Here is a 19,050-nt window from a genome sequence, read left to right on the forward strand (position 1 = left end):
CAGGTACTTATTGACTTACAACTATTCATTTAACGACTGCTCTAAGTTACAATATTATTGAAAAAAATGACTTACAACTGGTCCTTGCATTTATGACCTTTGCAGCATCCCTTTCTTGCAGTCACACCATCAAAATTCAGGCACTAGCATGTATTTACGATGGTTGCAGTGTTTCAGAATCTGAGTCGTGGTAGCACAGTGGTTAGAGTGCAGCACTACAGGCTATTTCTGCTGCTGCTGGCTGCCGGCTGCCTGCAATTTGGCAGTTCAAATCTCATCAGGCTCAAGGTTGACTCAGCCTTCCATCCTTCTGAGGTGGGTAAAATGAGGACCCAGATGGTTGGGGGCAATATGCTGACTCTGTAAACCACTGAGAGTGTGCTGTATATTATGAAGCAGCACATAAGTCTAAGCACTATTGCTATTACCATTTACAACCTTCCCAGTGGGCTTCCAAAAAGTAAAGTCAATGGGGGAAGCTTGATTGGCTTAAGGACATATGATTTGTTTAACTACTGCAGCAAAAAATGTTTAAAACCAGGTGTGACTGATTTGATGACTGCATTGCTTAGTGGTGGAAGTCTTAGGCACAATGGTTGAGGACTATCCAGGGGTGGGATTCAACCGGTGTTACTACCGGTTTGGTGATTATGTTTTGTGCATGCATGCATGCTTCGTGCACGCCTGATGCACACTACACACACATGTAAAACACCCTTAAGCTGTGCCGCCCGGACAGCTGAAGAGAGCTGCACATGGGTGCGCAGCATTTGCAAAGCCACTTTTTTCTTGCTTTTTCAACCTCAGCTGTGCCGCAGGAAGGTGGGCCAAACAGCAGCAAACACAGAATCAGCTTGGTGTCTGCTGCTCTTCAGAGCTACTGGTTCTATAGAGCCAGGCAGAACCGGTAGCATCCCACCCCGGGACTATCTGTAATTGCAATTGGTCCTAAGAGAATTATATGTTGGCAAACTGCTAGCAAAGAATAGAAACAGCTTTCCAAATCTGGCTTTGTGCATTCATTTAAAAAAATATAATTTAACTTCTAGAACTCAAAACAAGGCAGGCAAGGCAAAGTCCGTCCCTCAATTGCAAAGGAGAAATTATGTTTTGCCTGATGGAGGCTGCACTTACCTCTTCTTTTTTTTTTTTTTTTTGAAACAAATTTTATTAATTTTAAAGACAAACAACCATAACCATTGAATACATAAAACCTCTTTCCATTATAAATTTTACAAGTCGAATAAAACATTATTTTATACAACATAATTCTATTTTACACCATTTCCATATGAACATATAAATATCTCTTAGCAAATTTCTCATTATTTCTCTTTACCCTTGTTCAATTTCATTATTATTATTATTTTTCCTATATTTATCCAATTTATAGTTATCATCTTCATTTCTCTCTGACTTGGTTACCGTTATTCTCATCCAACATTCCTCCAAGGTTTTATTAATTCTCACACAGACATAAACACACAAAACACAAAAACATAAAACTTCTTTTTAGAAAGTAACTTGGCCCCAGATTACCTCTCTCTATATGGACTTCAGTTAAATTCATGCTCATCTTATATACCATTACCTATCTTATTTACCATTCTATATCTTCTATATAGCTTCTCCCCGCTTTTCACTCTTCTTAATTCTATTTTATTTAATTCATTTTAATTTAAATCATTGTGCTTGTATCTTTTGTCCATTCTTTCCAAATTGTCCATTTATCTCATTCCCTATAGTAAAAAAAAAAAAAAAAGATTTCTCCTGGAATCACTAATCAGAGTATGATGCCTTTCTATCGTCCCCCTAAATTAACATTTAAAATAACGCCTAGTACCCAATCTGATTCTGCTTAGTACATTCTACCTACTAACTTTTAAAAAGAAGAAAAAATAATAAATCCAAAATGATTAAATACATAATTAGATAATAAATCTAAATATTAAATCTTGTAACATTCCAATTATCTATTTCAAAAACAAATGCTACAGTAATAAGTTTATAATAACATCAGCACAATAGTCAATTAAACTCTTTAATTAAACTCAATATTTTAAACATTCCCTTTAATATTTTGTTAAATTTTAAAGTCTATCATTACTAAACATTTCAATATCTTAATCTTTTATTAATTCTTATAACATTCTAGTTCTCTATTTCTAATACAAATACTACAATACCATCTTATGTACCTTGCAGAATCTTCTTTTTTAAAGAAATTAAACATTACCCTTTGTCCCTAAAAAAAATTCCTTTTTTCCCATCTTGTTTCATACCTTTGTGGCTTTTTTCCCCCTTTTCCTTTCCTTTCTTATCCCACCTGGCCTTTTTACGCCCCCCCTCTCCTAACCTCTGCCTTTTTTCTTTTGCTTTCTAACATTGTGTTGATTTTGCATCTTATTTTTCTCTTTCTTGGGTGTTTTTTTAAGTCTTAAGTCCTTCATTTTCCTTCCTCTCTTTCTCCTTTCTTTCTTAATTAAATTTTTGGATTCATTAAAGATGGCATCTTACCTCTTCTGAAGGCAGCTGCACACCTGACCGATACAGAAAATGGACATGAGATACTTAGTTCTACCTTTCAATGGAAATCCTTTCATTAAAAAAAAAAATACCGTAGATTTTTTTTGCTGCACTCTACTCTTTTGCTGAAGCCACTATTGCCCTTTCAGAGTATGAAAGCTCTTGAGCACTGTCATACTGTATTTCTAAAGAATAAAAGACAATCGAAAGAGTACAAGAAGGCAAACAAGAAGCAATGGATGGAAACTGAACAGAGAGAAGCAACCTAAAACTAAGGAGAAACTTCCTGACAGTGAGAACAATTAACCACTGTAACTGTCTGTCTCCAAAAGTTCTGGGTGCTCAATCACTGGAAGTTTTTGAGAAAAGACTGGACAGCCATTTCTCTGAAATGGTATAGGGTTCACCCCAAGGTCCTTTCTAAGTATTATTCTGACACCTTTCCCAGGATTTCTACTCAGAGTTTGGCATCCTCAGTTTTCTTGCCTGAGCTGGGGGTTGGACTAGAAGACCTCCAAGGTCCTTTTTCAACTCTTGTTAAACACATGTGTATTTTATGCTCTGGACTATTGACATTGAATGCTATAAACCCTAAAAAATATGTGGTAGCCCTGGGCAAAAGAAAGGCAGAAAAATCACTCTAGGTGTAGGGACAGTGTAAAATATTAACACATGATAAATAATGGAACAATTAAAAATAATAGCACAGAGTTTTATCTCTCTCTCTCTTCCTATTTTTTTCTTTCTTTCTCTCACCCCCCCTCTCTCTCACTCATACACACACACACACACACACACACACACAGAGAGCACTTAACAGACAAGCATTTTGGAAGCAGCTCCTTTAAATTTCTCCAAGGCTGGAGTGGATTCCCCCACCCCCTCTGTCAGACCACACTCCTTCTCACTCCAGCACTTTAACTCACAAGGGGAAAGCAATACTTGCAGCGTCCATGCTTTCCTTCCTTTCCCCCAGGGAGAAAGAGGACATGGGGAATGGAAAGCTAAGAGAGCAATCACAAGTGAGCGACCAGGTGACCGGGTTGGGGGCGTGGCCAGCCAGGGGTCGCCACTGGTTCGGTGACCCATGCCAAATAACCGCTACCAGTTCGCCCGACTAGGTGAGAACTGGTTGAATACCACCTCTGATCTGTAGATACTGCACAAAAATCTTTGAGCTTTTTATTTTTTTTTATTAAACTTAATGATCAAATAAAAATACCAAAAAAATAAAAGCTAAAACTAAGAAAGAAAAGGTGCAAAGAGAAAGAAAAAAGTGGTGACTGACTTTTTAGTATAGTAAAATGCACACATTGATTAGAAAACAAATGAAAGTATACGATATCAAGAGAGTAAAAGAATTTAAATGGAAACGGGCTGGTCACATAGCAAGAACTAATGGCAGGTAGACCAAGACAGTCATAGATTGTATCCCACTTGATAAACAAGGTTCACGAAAAAGATCTAAAACAAGATAGAGCAGGGGTGTCATACTCAAGGCCCAAAGGCCAGATCTGTCCCATGTGGCCGGCCTGGAAACAGCAAAGGAGCAAAGGATTTTCTACTCAAAAACAGAGCTTGAGGGGGCTGTGAGCGCCCCTTGCCCTGCATCCTGTTTTCAGTCTGGATGGCCTCCTGCAGCCCTATGCCAGCAATATCATTTTCACTGACAGGGGGCTACAGGAGGCTGTCCAGGCCAAAAACGGGGCACAGGGGGCGTACAGCCCCCCCAAGCTTTGTTTTTGCTGTCAGAGGGTTGCAGAAGGCCATCTAGCCCCCTCCCCCAAGCTCCATTTTCACTGGCAGAGGGCTATCAAAACAAACTAAAAACAAAGTATGTAGGAAGGGACAGGAGAAAGGGAAAGTGGAAAGACAAAGAAAAAGAAGGGAAGATGAGAAGAGAATAAGGAAGAAAAAATAAGGTAAAAGGGAAAGGAAGAAAAATTAGAATGGAAAGGAAAAGGAAGGAAGGAAGGAAGGAAGGAAGGAAGGAAGGAAGGAAGGAAGGAAGGAAGGAAGGAAGGAAGGAAGGAAGGAAGGAAGGAAGGAAGGAAAATAAATTATAATGAGAGTGAGTGAGTTTCAGGTGAGGCTCCATGTAAAATCCAAGAAAGAAAACCTTAGACTCCATTGTTTTAGAAAAAAAGGACTTTTAATTAAAATTGACATGGTAGCATCAGAAGAATACAAGATCTGAGGTGCGAAAATCACATATACAAAGTTGTGCCAATGTTTCCACCCCCAATAGTTCAAACTGGCCATCCAATCTGAGATGTGTATAATGTCATGTGGTGCATCTTCAGGTGGTGTTTTAGACATCTGGCGTGCCAGGATGGTTGACCTTGGCCTGAATAGATAAGAGGCTACATCTGTGCAGTAAGCAAGTAAGCGTAGTCAAGAAAACATCCCAACTTTTACATTTCACCATTTCAAACCTCCAGCACTCTTCCCCCCCCCACAAAGCCCAATTAATCTTCCCTCCCCCCATTTCTATGGCAGCTGGAAAGGCAAGCAGAAGGATTCTTGGAGGCTGACAGTGAGGATTTCAGGGAAGTCATGCCTTAACACTTGGCCACCACAGGTGCCCTCAATGTAAGTCCCATGTCACATCCACCAGTGTCTTTATTTCCTTCTGGTGGGGATTTTCCTTTGATTGGAGTCCATTCCTATTGGTGGTGGAGTGAGGTGCCTAAGCAACCCAGCAGTTGATCACTCGACCATCCTCCAGCTCCACTCTGTAGGAGCATGGTCCAGTGAGGGCTACCACCCAGGCAGGGACCCAGAGGGCACCCCCAGTGTAGTTGTGGGCATATACTAAATCCCCCACATTAAATGACCGGAGTTGGCTGGTCGAGTCGGTTGGTGTCTCTGCTGAATAGCTGGGGTGTAGCTGGTCCAGCTATGTTCTCAGGCAGCCCACTAATAGTTCAGGTAGGATCCAATTTTTCATGGCACTGGATGTGCCACGTTGTACTAATAGAAATTTGGCAATTCGTGTTTGCCAGTTCCCTGGGCCCATTCTTGACAACTCTTTGGCTGCCTGCACTATTCTTTCTACCTGGCCATTGCTGGCTGGGTGATTGGTGCAACCAGTGCATGTGGGTGCCTTGTTCAGCCAGGAATAGTTCAAAATGTGTGGTGGTGAATTGCGGCCGTTATCAGACACCAGAATGTCTGGTAGTCCATGTACTGAAAATAGTTTCCTTAGCACCCTGATGACCACTTCTGAGGTTGTTGATTTTATGAGTATCACCTGCAGCCACTTGGAGTACTACTACCATAAATGTTTGGCCTCTAAATGGCCCGGCAAAGTCTATGTGGACCTTTGACCAGGGTGCTTTGGGAGCTTCCCACTCTTTCACTGGGGCTGATGGGGGTGCTGTACTGGATTCCTGGCATGGCTTGCATATGGCGACCTATTCGGCTATGGCCTTGTCCATATTGGGCCACCACACGTAATTGCGGGCAAGTGCATTCATTCTAACTATGCCTGGATGGCCTATGTGCAAGGCCTCCAGGCCTGGTTGCCACAGTTTTGGTGGCTCTATTACCCGATCCCCCCATAGTAAACAACCCTTTTGGGCTGACAGCTCATGTTGTCAGGTGTGGAATGGCTGGAAGTCCATGCCAACTGGCTCTTTGGCCACCCCCTCCACTCCCAGAGGAGCACTTGGGCCAGGGGGTTTTGTCTTTTGCAGAGTGTTTTGCTATTTCAGCTGCCATAATGAGGCTGAATCAGGGGTGGGTTTCTACTGGTTCTGTCCACCTCTGTAGAACCAGTTGCTCTGAAGAGCAGCAGACATAGAACCGGTTCTATGTCTGCTGCTGTTAGGGCCCACCCACCCAGGCTCTTATCTGTCCTTTATTTCCTGCTTTTTCAACTGCAGCTGCTTTGCGCGACACAGCTGCAGTTGAAAAAGGAAAAAAGGACTTTTCCAACTGCTGTGCACTTGCACGCAGTGCTGCTCAGCTGTCCAAGCAGCTCAGCAGGTTGTAAATTGCACTTGCGTGCATGCACATGCAACACTAATAGACAGAACCGGTAGTTATACCAGTCGGATCCCATCCCTGGGCTGAATGGTAGTTCCTCGATGAGGAGGACAGGTGCAACTGGGGCCAGGTCTTCTACAATGGTCGGGAGTGGGCATTGCGTGACTCGGAGACTTACCAGGTCAGTGTATAAGGCGGTGGCTGTAGGCTGCCAGGAAAATTGTTTATCTCATCATGCAAGGGGACAAAATGTTCAATGTTGGGCAGTCTCTGGCAAGTAGGCCAGAGTGGCTTGTGGTCTGTTATTAAGTCAAAGTGCCTGCCATAGAGATACTTGTGGAATCTCTTGATGCCTGCGACTGCAGCCAGCACTTCTTTATCCAGCTGGCTGTAGTTCCATTCAGCAGCAGATAATGGCCTTGAGTAAAAGACGATTGGAGCCTCAACTCCATTTGGCATTTGATGGCTGAGGACAGCTTCAACACCAAATGGGGAGGCATCGCGTGTGAGGATTACTGGAAGGTTCTCGCTGTATTACATTAGCACACTTTTAGATGACAGCAGGTCTTTGATGGCTGTGAACATGGTGGCTTCCTTCCAGCCCCAGGTCCATGATGCTTTTTTATCCAGAAGTTAGTGCAGGGGTTCAGCTACCGATGCCTTCTGTGGCAGAAAAACACTGTAAAAATTAAAAAGCCCTAGAAATGCCTGGGGTTCTGTTTTCTTCATGGGGGTAGAAGTTTCTTGTATGGCTCTGACCTTTGCCTTAGTGTGGTGCAATCCTGAGGCATCTCTAAGGTAACCTAAGAACTTGACCCATGGTACAGCTATTTGGCATTTTTCTTCTCTGACTTTTAGTCCCACCTCTTGAAATCTACTGAGGACTATTCTCAGGCAGTCGAGGAGCTCTTTGTTGTTATTTGCTGAGACTAATACATCATCAAAGTAAGGCATGATGCCTGGAACAGTCCTAGTGCCACACTCACTCTGAACTGCAATCTGCAGTATTTAAAAGCCCTCTGGTCTGTTACGATGATTTGTGATTCTGCTGTGGCATTGTCCACTGGCAGTTGTTGGTATGCCTGAGCGAGGTCTAACTTCACAAAAGTCTTTCCCTTGCCTAGAGAATGTAACAGGTGTTGCACAACTGGCACTGGATATGCATTCTGTTGCATTGCCTTGTTAAGCATGTATTTATAGTCTGTGCAAATGTGGACTGAGCCCTCTGACTTGACAGGAGTCACTATTGGAGTCTCCCACTTTGCATGATCTACCAGCTCCAAAATTCCCTGGGCAATTAATTTGTCTAATTGTTCATTTATTTGGAGCCTTAAAGCAAATGGGACCCTGTGCAGCTTCATTCTTATGGGGGCAATCTGAGGGTGAAGATTGAAGGAATCCCCATATACTTGCCCAGACTCCCCTCAAATATGTCTGTGAATTCCAGATCAGGTCCTCAATGTTGTCATCATGGATGGCATTGATGCCAGATATCCCCAGGCCAAGAGAGGAGAACCAGTCCAGACCTAAAAGGGTTGGCAGAGAGCCGTCCACTATGATTAGCCACAGGGGGCCCACAAAATTCTTGAGGGCAACCTGAAAGATTCCGCTTCCAATTACAGGGATGCAGTTCCCTTTGAAGTCTTTTAGGTGGAGGTGATGATATTTTAGATGGTTTCTGGAGAGTCTTGGCACTCGTTTTTTAATCATAGACCAGGATATGATTGTCATGGAGGATCCGGTGTCCACCTCCATCCAGCATGGAGAGCCCTCGATTAGGACTGTGACATGGATCTTTTTAGTGCAGACTAGGCTGGCTTGCCCAATTGTCGCTTCTGCCTAGTAGGTGCTCTTGGATACTGCGAATCATTTCTCTCTGTGATGTTGCTGTTTGTACTGCACTTTCTTGGGGCCTGTCTGGTTGGCAGGTTGACTGGCATAACAGACCCTAGCTAAGTGTCTTTTTCTTTCACAATGCTGACAAATGGCATCTGAATCTGCACACCAATCTTGGGTGGTTGCCACCGCAACCCACACAAGCTCTTTGTTTCTTTTCCATTGTGGAGTTTTTCCTCTTTGATGAACTGAGTCAGAAGACATCATCATTGCTATTTCATTTTTGAATTGCCGCCATGAATTGGTTCGATGTTTCCACTGCTTGGGCTTTCTCAAGCACCATTTGTAGGTTAAGGTTTGTTTTGGCAAGTAGGTGCCTCTGTAGTTTTATATCTCTTACTCCACAGATGATTCTGTCAAGGAGGATGTCATCAAGTTCTCTAAATTCACAGTATAAAGCAGTTTTATATATTGATTATGTATTGATTAATTGATTCATTCTCTTCTTGGTTCCGGCAGTGGAACGCATGTCAGCGAGCGATGTTCAGTGATGTGGATGCATAATGCGTTCTCAGTTTATTCTGTAGTGTGCACAGCTAGTGGGGCAAGGAGGGCCCTGGCCATTTCAAAAATGTCCAGGCCACAGTAACTCAAGAACAACACCCTTTCCTGATTATCTATCATTTGCTTCCAGGAAGCACTAGAATCGGATGAAAAATGATTCACCATAACAACAGGATCCCCAATTATAACTTCAAAAAAGGCAACTATGATCTTATAGACAACGATCTCTCATCTCTTGATTGGCAAATTCTATTCACTAGATGCAATACTGTTGAAGACCACTACAACATATTTTTACTTGAAGTCAAAAGAGTCATCAAACTATATGTACCGATAACAACTCCCAAAACCAGAAAAAACAAATTACCCATAACAATAAGGAAGCTCCAATCCAAAAAGAAATCCCTTTGACGGAAAAACAAATCTGGTCACATTGCCAACTTTAAAAACCGATACAAAAATTTATGCCACCAGATAAAGACTGAATGTACCAATTATCACACTAAACAATAGGAAAACCTTCTACGCACAAATTCCACCCGCACTTTCTAGAATTTTGTAAACAACAAACTAAAAGACTCAAGGTCCATCCCACCCCTAAAAGAACCAAATGGTCAAGACTGCAATGATGACACCATTAAAGCCAACCTCTTTAACACATTCTTTGGCTCAGTATTTGTAAACAGCAATGGATCATGCCCAATATTTCCTAGTCGAACCACAGACAACTACAATGATCTAATACATATCGATTTTACAGAAGACAATGTTGAAAAAGCATTATGCAATCTAAAACTATCTTTATCTATTGGACCGGATGGAGTTTGTGCCTACTTCTTAAAAAAGCTATCCACTGCCATAGCTGAACCTCTAAGCATAATCTTTGAAAAATCTTTCAGGACCAGCTCCTTGCCAAATCTATGCTCACTAGCCACAGTCATTCCCATCTTCAAAAAGGGAGACCCCAGCCTAGTTGAAAATTACAGACCAATCTCTTTATGTTGTGTCACCTGTAAAGTCATGGAATCAATTATTAACCAATCCATTATCCTCCACTTAGAGACAAACAGCCTACTCTCTAATGAACAGTTTGGTTTCAGAAGGAAACTGTCCTGTAACCTGCAACTCTTGCACTGTAAAAACATATGGACTACACAACTTGATCAGGGCAAAGCAATTGACGCAATTTACATAGATTTCTGTAAAGCCTTTGATTCAGTGGTACACGACAAACTACTACTAAAACTAAGGTCTTATGGTATCTCTGGATACCCGCATAACTGGATAGAAGCATTCCTGTCAAACAGACAACAAATGGTCAAAATTGGGAGCATCCTATCAAATCCTATACCTGTCAACAGTGGTGTCCCCAAGGCAGTGTTCTAGGACCAACTCTCTTCATACTCTATATTAATGACTATGATTATATTAAGAGCAACGGCGTTCTTTTCGCTAATGATGTAAAGCTATTCAACACCACTGACAATGCTGCTACCCTTCAAAAAGACCTCGACTATGTCTCAGAATGGTAAAACAAATGGCAACTTCAAATCTCAACAAATAAATGTTCTATCTTACATATTGGCAAAAAAATAAATAAATAAAATAAAATACAAGCTGAATAGTCAAGACATTGTTGATGACAAAAACTTTGTCAAGGACCTTGGAGTACTCATCTTAAATGATCTAAGTGCTAGAGCCCACTGTAACTACATAGCCAAAAAAGCATTTAGAGTTGTTAACTTAATCCTGCATAGCTTTTTCTCCGGTAACATCACTCTACTAACTAGAGCATATAAAACATTTGCTAGACCAATACTTGAATACAGATCATCAGTCTGGAACCCGCATTACCTATCTGATATTAATACAATTAAGAAAGTCCAGAAATATTTTACAAGAAGAATCCTCCACTCCTCTACTCGTAGCAGAATACCTTATGCCACCAGACTTGAAATTTTAGACCTACACAACCTAGAACTAAGCTGCCTTCGGTTCGATCTAAGTATAGTATATAAAATTATATATTGCAATGTCCTACCTATCAATGAATACTTCAGCTTCAACCAAAACAATACAAGAGCACTAAATAGATACAAACTAAAGATCAACCACACCAAACTTGATTGCAAGAAATACGACTTCAGCAACAGAGTAGTAAATGTCTGGAATACTCTATGTGACTCTGTGGTTTCTTCCCCAAACCCCAAAATCTTCAACATTAGGCTGTCTACTATTGACCTCACCCCTTTCCTAAGAGGTCTGTAGGGGGTGTGCATAAGCGCACCAAAACGTGCCTACCGTCCCTGTCCTATTGTTTCTTTTTTTTCTTATTCGTATCCATTTCATGTATTTATAACCATGTTTATACTTATACCTGTTATCTAATAATTGTTTGACAAAATAAATAAATGATTGATAAATAAATAAATAAATAAATAAAATATAGGAGTCCCAGTTCTCCAATGCTGGGTTATATGGAGTGAGCAGTGTGAGTGCAGCCATCTCGACCAATGCAAACTGGTGATTAGTGGATGTGTTGATGGTCGATCAGAGTGGTTCTGCAGTACACGGTGGCTCGTCTCCATGTCCCGCTCTGTCTGGGATCGCAATCAGCTCTTTTTGATTTTATTGTTCTTCTGATCCCATCCTCATCGCCAGTGTTAGATTTTGGGTTGATGGAAGAAACAGAGAGAGATCTTCAGAAAACAGATCTTTATTAACAAGAAGAAAAACCAAGCAACAGTCTGTCTGACAGCTCACCCTTTTATTGGGAGCTCTCAGATGGCTCAGCCAATAAGAATGAACTATTTTCTCGCCTCAGTGGCGGACCTGAGTGAAGCCTTTATTCAGTGGCTTCAGTCTCTACTTTGAATATTTAACACAATTGGCAAAAGAAATTTTAAGGCCATATTGGTTGGAAATATGCAGAAGAAGCCTTCATTCTGCAATGGCTAGACAATGGCTAGAATGAATGAATGAATGAATGAATGAATGAATGAATGAATGAATGAATGAATGAATGAAAATACACACACTCTCTCTCTCTCTCTTCAACCTTTTGGTTTACATTTCACAACATTTCCATATTAACACATTGATTCTAATAACCAAAACCTAAAGTCAAAGTTTTTTTTCCAGTTTTTTGGTCTAGAAGTGATTTCCAAATAGAAACAAAACTAGATAAATTCTTCTGATTAAAACAGATTCTTCATCTTTGCTAACTCCATTACCTCTACCATGCACTCCTCCATTGTTAGAATTAATGGGTCTTTCCATCTTTGTGCAAAAAAAGGCCCCTTCAACCTTTTGTGCTTGTGACTAGAAAAGAGTGCAAGGAGATTATTTAACCTTCTCCATCAGCAGCTGCCAAAGCATCATCAGGCATTTGCAAAGGTCAGAAGAGACTTATGCACAAGAGCAAAACCTGTTAACCTCTCTTTGTACTTTTCTGTATAAAAACAGAGGTAAAAAATACAGAAGATCAATGCAGCACGATACCCTTCACAGAAGCAAAGCACATCACTTTGTTGCTTTGACAATCATATCCCCTCTAAAGCTCTGCATCCAGGTAAATGTGGGTCACCTTGCCTACAACTAGTAAGGACCACTCTTACTTGAGGTCAGGAAGCAAATATGTTTTCCCCTATTCTTATCAAAAGCAAACCCCAGAAGCAAGACAAAGTGACATTCCAAGAATTAAACCATGGCTAGGTGAGAACTTAACCCACAGCTTAACTCACAGCCCATTGAGTGATTAGGAAGAAGCAGGAATATTTAAACAATATATTTAACTTAGTTATGTAACAGTCTTTTAGGAATAGGCAAATCAAGTAGCAAAGTTATATTTGAGAAAAATCTATTAGTAGTAATGGAATAATTCCCTTAGATTTTTTTATTTTTTTTTATTTTAAAAAAATATTTTTAATTGTTTTTTTTATGTACAACAAATCATTTCATTTCAATTGTGCATCGACTTGGGTACATATTTCAAGTATTTAAACATTATAAATGATATTCTTCAAATCTAAATATCAGTGTTCTCATATATATTCCCATATACATAATATCACACATAACTTGCTTAAATTTCTCTAATTGTTCTATAAAACATCAAATCTTTTTTTAGTTGTTCTATTCTCTATCCATTGATAAAACATATTCCATACCATGTAATATTCAGTTCCTGGTGTTTGGTGACATTTCCAACATTTCGTTGATTTTTAAACATTTTTAAACATCATTTTAATCGCCACTACTCTAGTGAAAGTTGCATATTGCCCCATTTTCTATCTCTGTTTTAAACTGCTGTTTCAGTTTGTAATAGTTATCTTCTTTAATTGTTCCACAACTCACTGTATTAAGTTTTTAAACTATCTGAATATTTATGTTTTTTGTCAGTTCTTTTTTCTGTTTTTCTGTCATATTTTTTTTACCAATATTTTTGTTTCCCCTTTATTTATTTTTAATCCAGCCATTTTCTCATATTCCTCTATTCTTGTTATCAACTTTGGTCCTGTTTTTAAAGGTTCTTCTAATATAAAAACCAAATCATCTTCAAAATCTTGTAGCATGTACACCTCCTTTCTTACTCATCCCTTTTATCTGTCTTCCCTAATAATTCTATTCAATACTTCTAAAGTTAAAATAAACAACAGTGGAGACAAGGGGCATCCCTGTCTTGTTCCTTTCTCAATGAAAATTTTACTGGTCATCTCTCCATTAACCAGTACTTTTGCATATTTTCCACAATATATAGTCTTAATCATATTTATAAATCTATCCCCAAATTCCATTTCCTTCATTTATATCAATATAAATTGCCAGTTCATGTTATCAAATGCTTTTTGTGGGTCCAAAATATCAATGCCATCTGCTTCTCAGGATGTGCTTCATAATATTCCAGTGCATTTAAAATTATTCTCATATTGTCTCTTATTTTTCTCTTAGGTAAAAAATCATTTTGGTCAGTATGTATAAAGTAATTTAAATATCTCTCCAGTCTTTCAGCCATTATTGATGCAAATATCTTGTAATCCGAGTTCAGCAACAATATTGGCCTATAGTTCTTCACTTGTTGTAGATCTGCATCCTCTTTTGGTATAAAGGTAATATATGCTTCCAACCATGACTTGGTATTTTGGCTTTAATCAAGATTTCATTTACAACTTCTAGTAATACATTACTTAAAGTGTCCTGTAGGGCTTTATACATTTGTGCAGACAGGCCATCCAGCCCTGGAGTTTTCCCATTGTTTTGTCTTTGAATTGCTTCTGTTAATTCCATCATTGTAATTTTCCCTTCCAACATTATTCTGGTTTCTTTTGGTACTTTAGGTAAATCTGCTCTCTTTAAGTTTTCCTCTATTTCATCTATCTCCACTTTTTCTTTTTTATATAGTTCACTATAGTATTTTTGAATTGTTTTTTATCCTCACTTCTGTAACACATATTCCCTTTATCATCCATTAACTGAGATATACTTTTCTTTTCTTTGTCTTTTTTAATTTATATGCCAACCATCTACCTGGCTTATTTGCATTTTTGAAAAAGTTTTGTTTAATTTGCTTAATTTTTTGTGCTAGGTCCTCTTTATCTATTATTTCCAGTTTATGTTTTCTCAAAGTCATTTTATGTTGAATTCCTCTCCTTTGCAGATTCCTCTGTAGTTCTTCTAATTTCTTATATTCTCCTTCTAATGTTTTTTGTACTTGTCTTTTCTTTCTATTTCTCTTTCCTATATACCTTATTGTTAGTCCTCTTATATAAGCTTTAGCAGTGTCCCACACATTTTGTAATGCAGTTTCTTCCTTTTTATTTTGCTCAAAGAAATTTTTAATTCTTTTTCCATATATTCTATGTATTCTTTTTCTTTCAGTTTTAAATTATTCATTGTCCATCTTGATCTCTTTTTTTGTCCTTTCCATATTATTTTAATTGGGTTATGATCAGCCATGTATTTGTTTCTATGCTTATATCTTGTAAATATTTGCAATTATCTCTGTTGTTGCCCACATCATATCTATTGTAGATCAAGATAGATGTCTATTTGAATAAAATGTATATTGTCTCTTTTCTAAATATCTTTCTCTCCATGCACCTGGAATCGCCTGTTCTTCTGCCATTTTAAAAAATGCTTTAGGTAATATTATCCTGTTTTTTATTTGCCTTTTGTGTTTTATAGCCTTTTTTAGCATCCACTATTGCATTGTAATCCCCAATTATACAAATATGTTCATATTCCAGTTCTATTATTTTCTTGTGTAATTTATCATAACATTCTTCATTGGGAGCATAAATCGCCACTAACAATGTCTTTTTATAGTTCATCAGGATCTCAATTATTAATACTCTTCCTTCTTCATCTTGGTAAATTAATTCAATTTTTATGGTATATTATGTAGTATATCATTTCCCAATCTTAGAATATTCTAATATTTTCTTGTGTTGTTTTTTGATATGTACTTCTTGCAAGCAAATATATCCATTTTAATTCCCTTAGATTTATTGATGGTGACAGATTTTATTCATCCTATTCATTTTTTATTTGGTAGCTCAGTTGACACAGGACAAGGCTTAGAGTTCTCTGTTTCAGTATGTGAACATCAACAGGTGAGTTATTACGATGGCAAGCCATAGCATCAAGCAGTAGGCTGAGTTTGGCAATATTAGATACTGCCACCAAATAGAAACAGGCTTATGCATTTCTTTTTAGCATAAGCTGCATGATAGAATTTGATTCTTCCTTTCCAAGGTTTAATTTATTCTTTCCAGTAATTTTTCTTTTTCATTCTGCCTGCCCACAGAAGTTCCTATTTGTGTGCATGAGCATAAAAGCTCCAGAACAAATGCAGACTCAAAGAGAAAATAATTTTCCTATTTATACTTCCACTACGCAAAATCAACAGCTAAATGGAAGAAATGTTTTGGAACACACAACCACAGCAATTGGCTTCAAAAAGTCACCTTAAACTGGTGATTAAAAGAAAAAAGGCAATGACATAAACAGTAGAATTTCTTCTTGCTTAAAAGCTTGTGCTGATCAACTGACCCCCATCTTCACCTGCATCTTTAATAAATCACAAAAGATGTGCTATGTTCCTTCTTGTTTCAAATGCTCTACTATCATCCCAGTGCCGAAGAAACCTTCTATCAAGGAACTGAATGATTTCAGACAGGTTGCTCTAAGATCTATAGTTATGAAGACTTTTGAAAGGCTAGGGCTGGCCCACCTGAAAACCATCATGGATCTGCTGTTAGATTCCTTGTAATTTGCCTACTGACCAAATAAATTGACAGATAATGCTGTTAATATGACTCTGCACTACATCCTACACTATCTTGAATCCCCAAAGACCTATGTAAGGGTCCTCTTTGTAGACTTCAGCTCAGCATTCAATACTATCATTCCAGGTATTCTTCTAACTAAACTAAATCAGCTAGCTGTGCCTGACCACACTTGTAAATGGATCATAAACTTCCTAACAGGCAGGAAGCAGCAGGTGAAGCTAGGCAAAATCACATCTGATACCTTTACAATTAGCACAGGAGCCCCCACCCCACCCCAGGGCTGTGTGCTCTCTCCACTTCTCTTCTGTCTCTATACCAATAACTGCATCTCAAAGGATCTTCTGTTAAAGTACTGAAGTTTGCAGATGATACAACTGTGATTGGTCTCATTCGAGGCAATGATGAATCTGCATACAAACGTTGCCTTATGGTTCAACCAGAACAATCTTGAACTAAATACATTCAAAACTAGAAATGGTAGTAGATTTTATGAGAAACCCTCTTATACAACCATCTCTTACAATACTAGAAAACAGTAGAGACCTTCAAGTTTCTAGGTTCTATTATATCTCAAGACTTAAAATGGACAAAATATCAAAAACATCATCAAAAAAGCACAACATAGAATATTCTTTCTGTGCCAACTCAGAAAGCTCAAACTGCCCAAAGATCTGCTGATTCAATTCTACGGAGGAATTATTGAGTCTGTCATCTGCACCTCTATAACGGTCTGGTTTGGCTCTGCAACCAAACAAGACATACACAGACTTCAATGATAATTAGAACTGCAGAAAAAACAATTGCTATCAACCTGCCTTCCATTGAGGACCTGTATACTGCACGAGTCAAAAAGAGGGCTGTGAAAATATTTACAGACTCCTCACATCCTGGACATGAATTGTTTCAACTTCTACCCTCAAAACGATGCTATAGGACACTGTACATCAGAACAACTCAGACACAAGGACAGTTTTTCCCCGAATGCCATCATTCTGTGTTGCTTGTATCTTTACAATTTATATTGTTTTGTTTCCTAGTGTGATTTGATTGCTTATTAGTAACCTGTGACTAAGTGTTGTATCTTATGATTCTTGATGAATGTATTTTTTTTCTTTTATGTACACTGAGAGCATATGCATCAAAGACAAATTCCTTGGGTGTCCAATCACACTTGGCCAATAAAGAATTTTATTCTATTTACAAGGCATTGCTTGTCTAATTTATGCCAATAAAGACTTTGAAATGGGAAAGTAACACCTGCCAGGTTACAGGAGAAAACATCTGTCTTTCACCTCTTGTCTCTCTATCCTGGAAATCCTGTAATCCACTTTTCCTGTATGTTCCATTTTCCCTGCCTACAGAATTCCCATATCTTGTTACTAGACAAAACATACCAATAGGAAGCGAGTTATTTATCCTAACTAAGATGATGACTATTCAAGGTTCACTCTCCTTTCAAAATTTAGGTGATCTACCTAATGGCATCTGGGCCTTATGACATGCATAAAAATGCTATGTCAGAACTGCAAGACATAACCATGAGGCAATTATCTAATTGATCAGAGAGAGATAAGATTCTTGAAGGCTGACAATGGTACCAAAACAGTATCATGGAACCTTTCAGTCATATATAGGTAGTCCTCGACTTACAACCACATTTGAGCCTCAAATTTCTGTTGCTAAGTGAGACATTTTTTAAGTGTGCTTTGCCCCATTTTTCAAACTTTCTCACCACATTGTTAAATGAATCACTGCAGTTGTTAAACACGGTAGTTAAGTCAGTCTGGCTTCCCCATTGATTTTGCTTGTTAGAATGTTTTAAAAAGTGATCATACAATCTCGGGATACTGCAACAACCATAAATATGTCAGGTGTCCAAAATTAATTGTCAGGTGTCCAAATTTTGATCATATGACCATGGGGATGCTGCTGCAATGTATGAAAAATGGTCGTAAGTCACTTATTCCAATGCCATTGTAACTTTGAACAGACATTAAATGAACTGTTGTAAGTTGAGAACTATCTTGTAGTAAATTCTGACTTCATGAGTTTTTCCTTACCCTTGGTGATCAGTACCCCAACTAATGGTAACAAATTCCAGAAGTTAATTAGCTGTTATACAAGAAAGTATTTTCCTTAGATTCTTACACCGTTCAGAATAATCTTAGGTATCAATTTTTTTATTTTAGAAAAACTCAGTTCCTGTACATATCAATTAAATTATCCTGGAAACTGCAAGGAAGTGATTGCCACTGGATTTTGCCACAAACTTCCACTCTGTTTTCAAACTCCCCAATAGTATTTCTGGATTTTCTTGAGTGTTCTTCCCAAGTAATAACCAGGCTGAACTTGCTTAGCTTCTAAGCTCAGGCAAGCTCAGCCAGGTGTTATCACCTACTGAGACAATGAAATTAAAGACAGCACAAAACCTCCAACATCCTATTCACTTTCTCCAGAAAACATGCTATACAAATATCATAATGCATCATTGTTCACTGAGCCACCACTTCCCCACCTAATGTTTTGCTTATGTTTCCATAAGGTTACTAAAAGACTTCCCATGGTTTTCCAAGAGAGAGCTGAATTGGTAAGAGGCATTTCTAAATAACCTTAAATATGATTGCAAAAATACATGATATCAGTAGTTGGGTGCAAGGATGCAATGCTTGCATGTGGTCCTATCAAACTGATCAGCCTTAGTGTACACAGCTGTCAACCACCACCACCCCAAGCTGAAAAAAACCATCTAGTAAACACCTTGCAACAGTTTTGCCAATGTTACCACTACCTGCAAGCATTTTTCTGTGATTCACCTATGGGAGCTGTTTAGTTCAAATCAACTAGA

The 19,050-nt window shown here is 38.7% G+C and overlaps 1 protein-coding gene across 1 annotated transcript in view; it reads right to left on the reverse strand.

The window, feature by feature from the left end:
* UNC5D (unc-5 netrin receptor D) overlaps nt 1-19,050 on the reverse strand; it is a 657,451-nt gene that overhangs the window by 608,591 nt on the left and 29,810 nt on the right. The window lies entirely within an intron of this gene.

Source organism: Notechis scutatus, chromosome 7 (assembly GCF_049901735.1).
Source record: "Notechis scutatus isolate UNSWTSFEM ecotype Mainland chromosome 7, rNotScu1.2, whole genome shotgun sequence".
In the NCBI taxonomy this organism is placed as follows: domain Eukaryota; kingdom Metazoa; phylum Chordata; class Lepidosauria; order Squamata; family Elapidae; genus Notechis; species Notechis scutatus.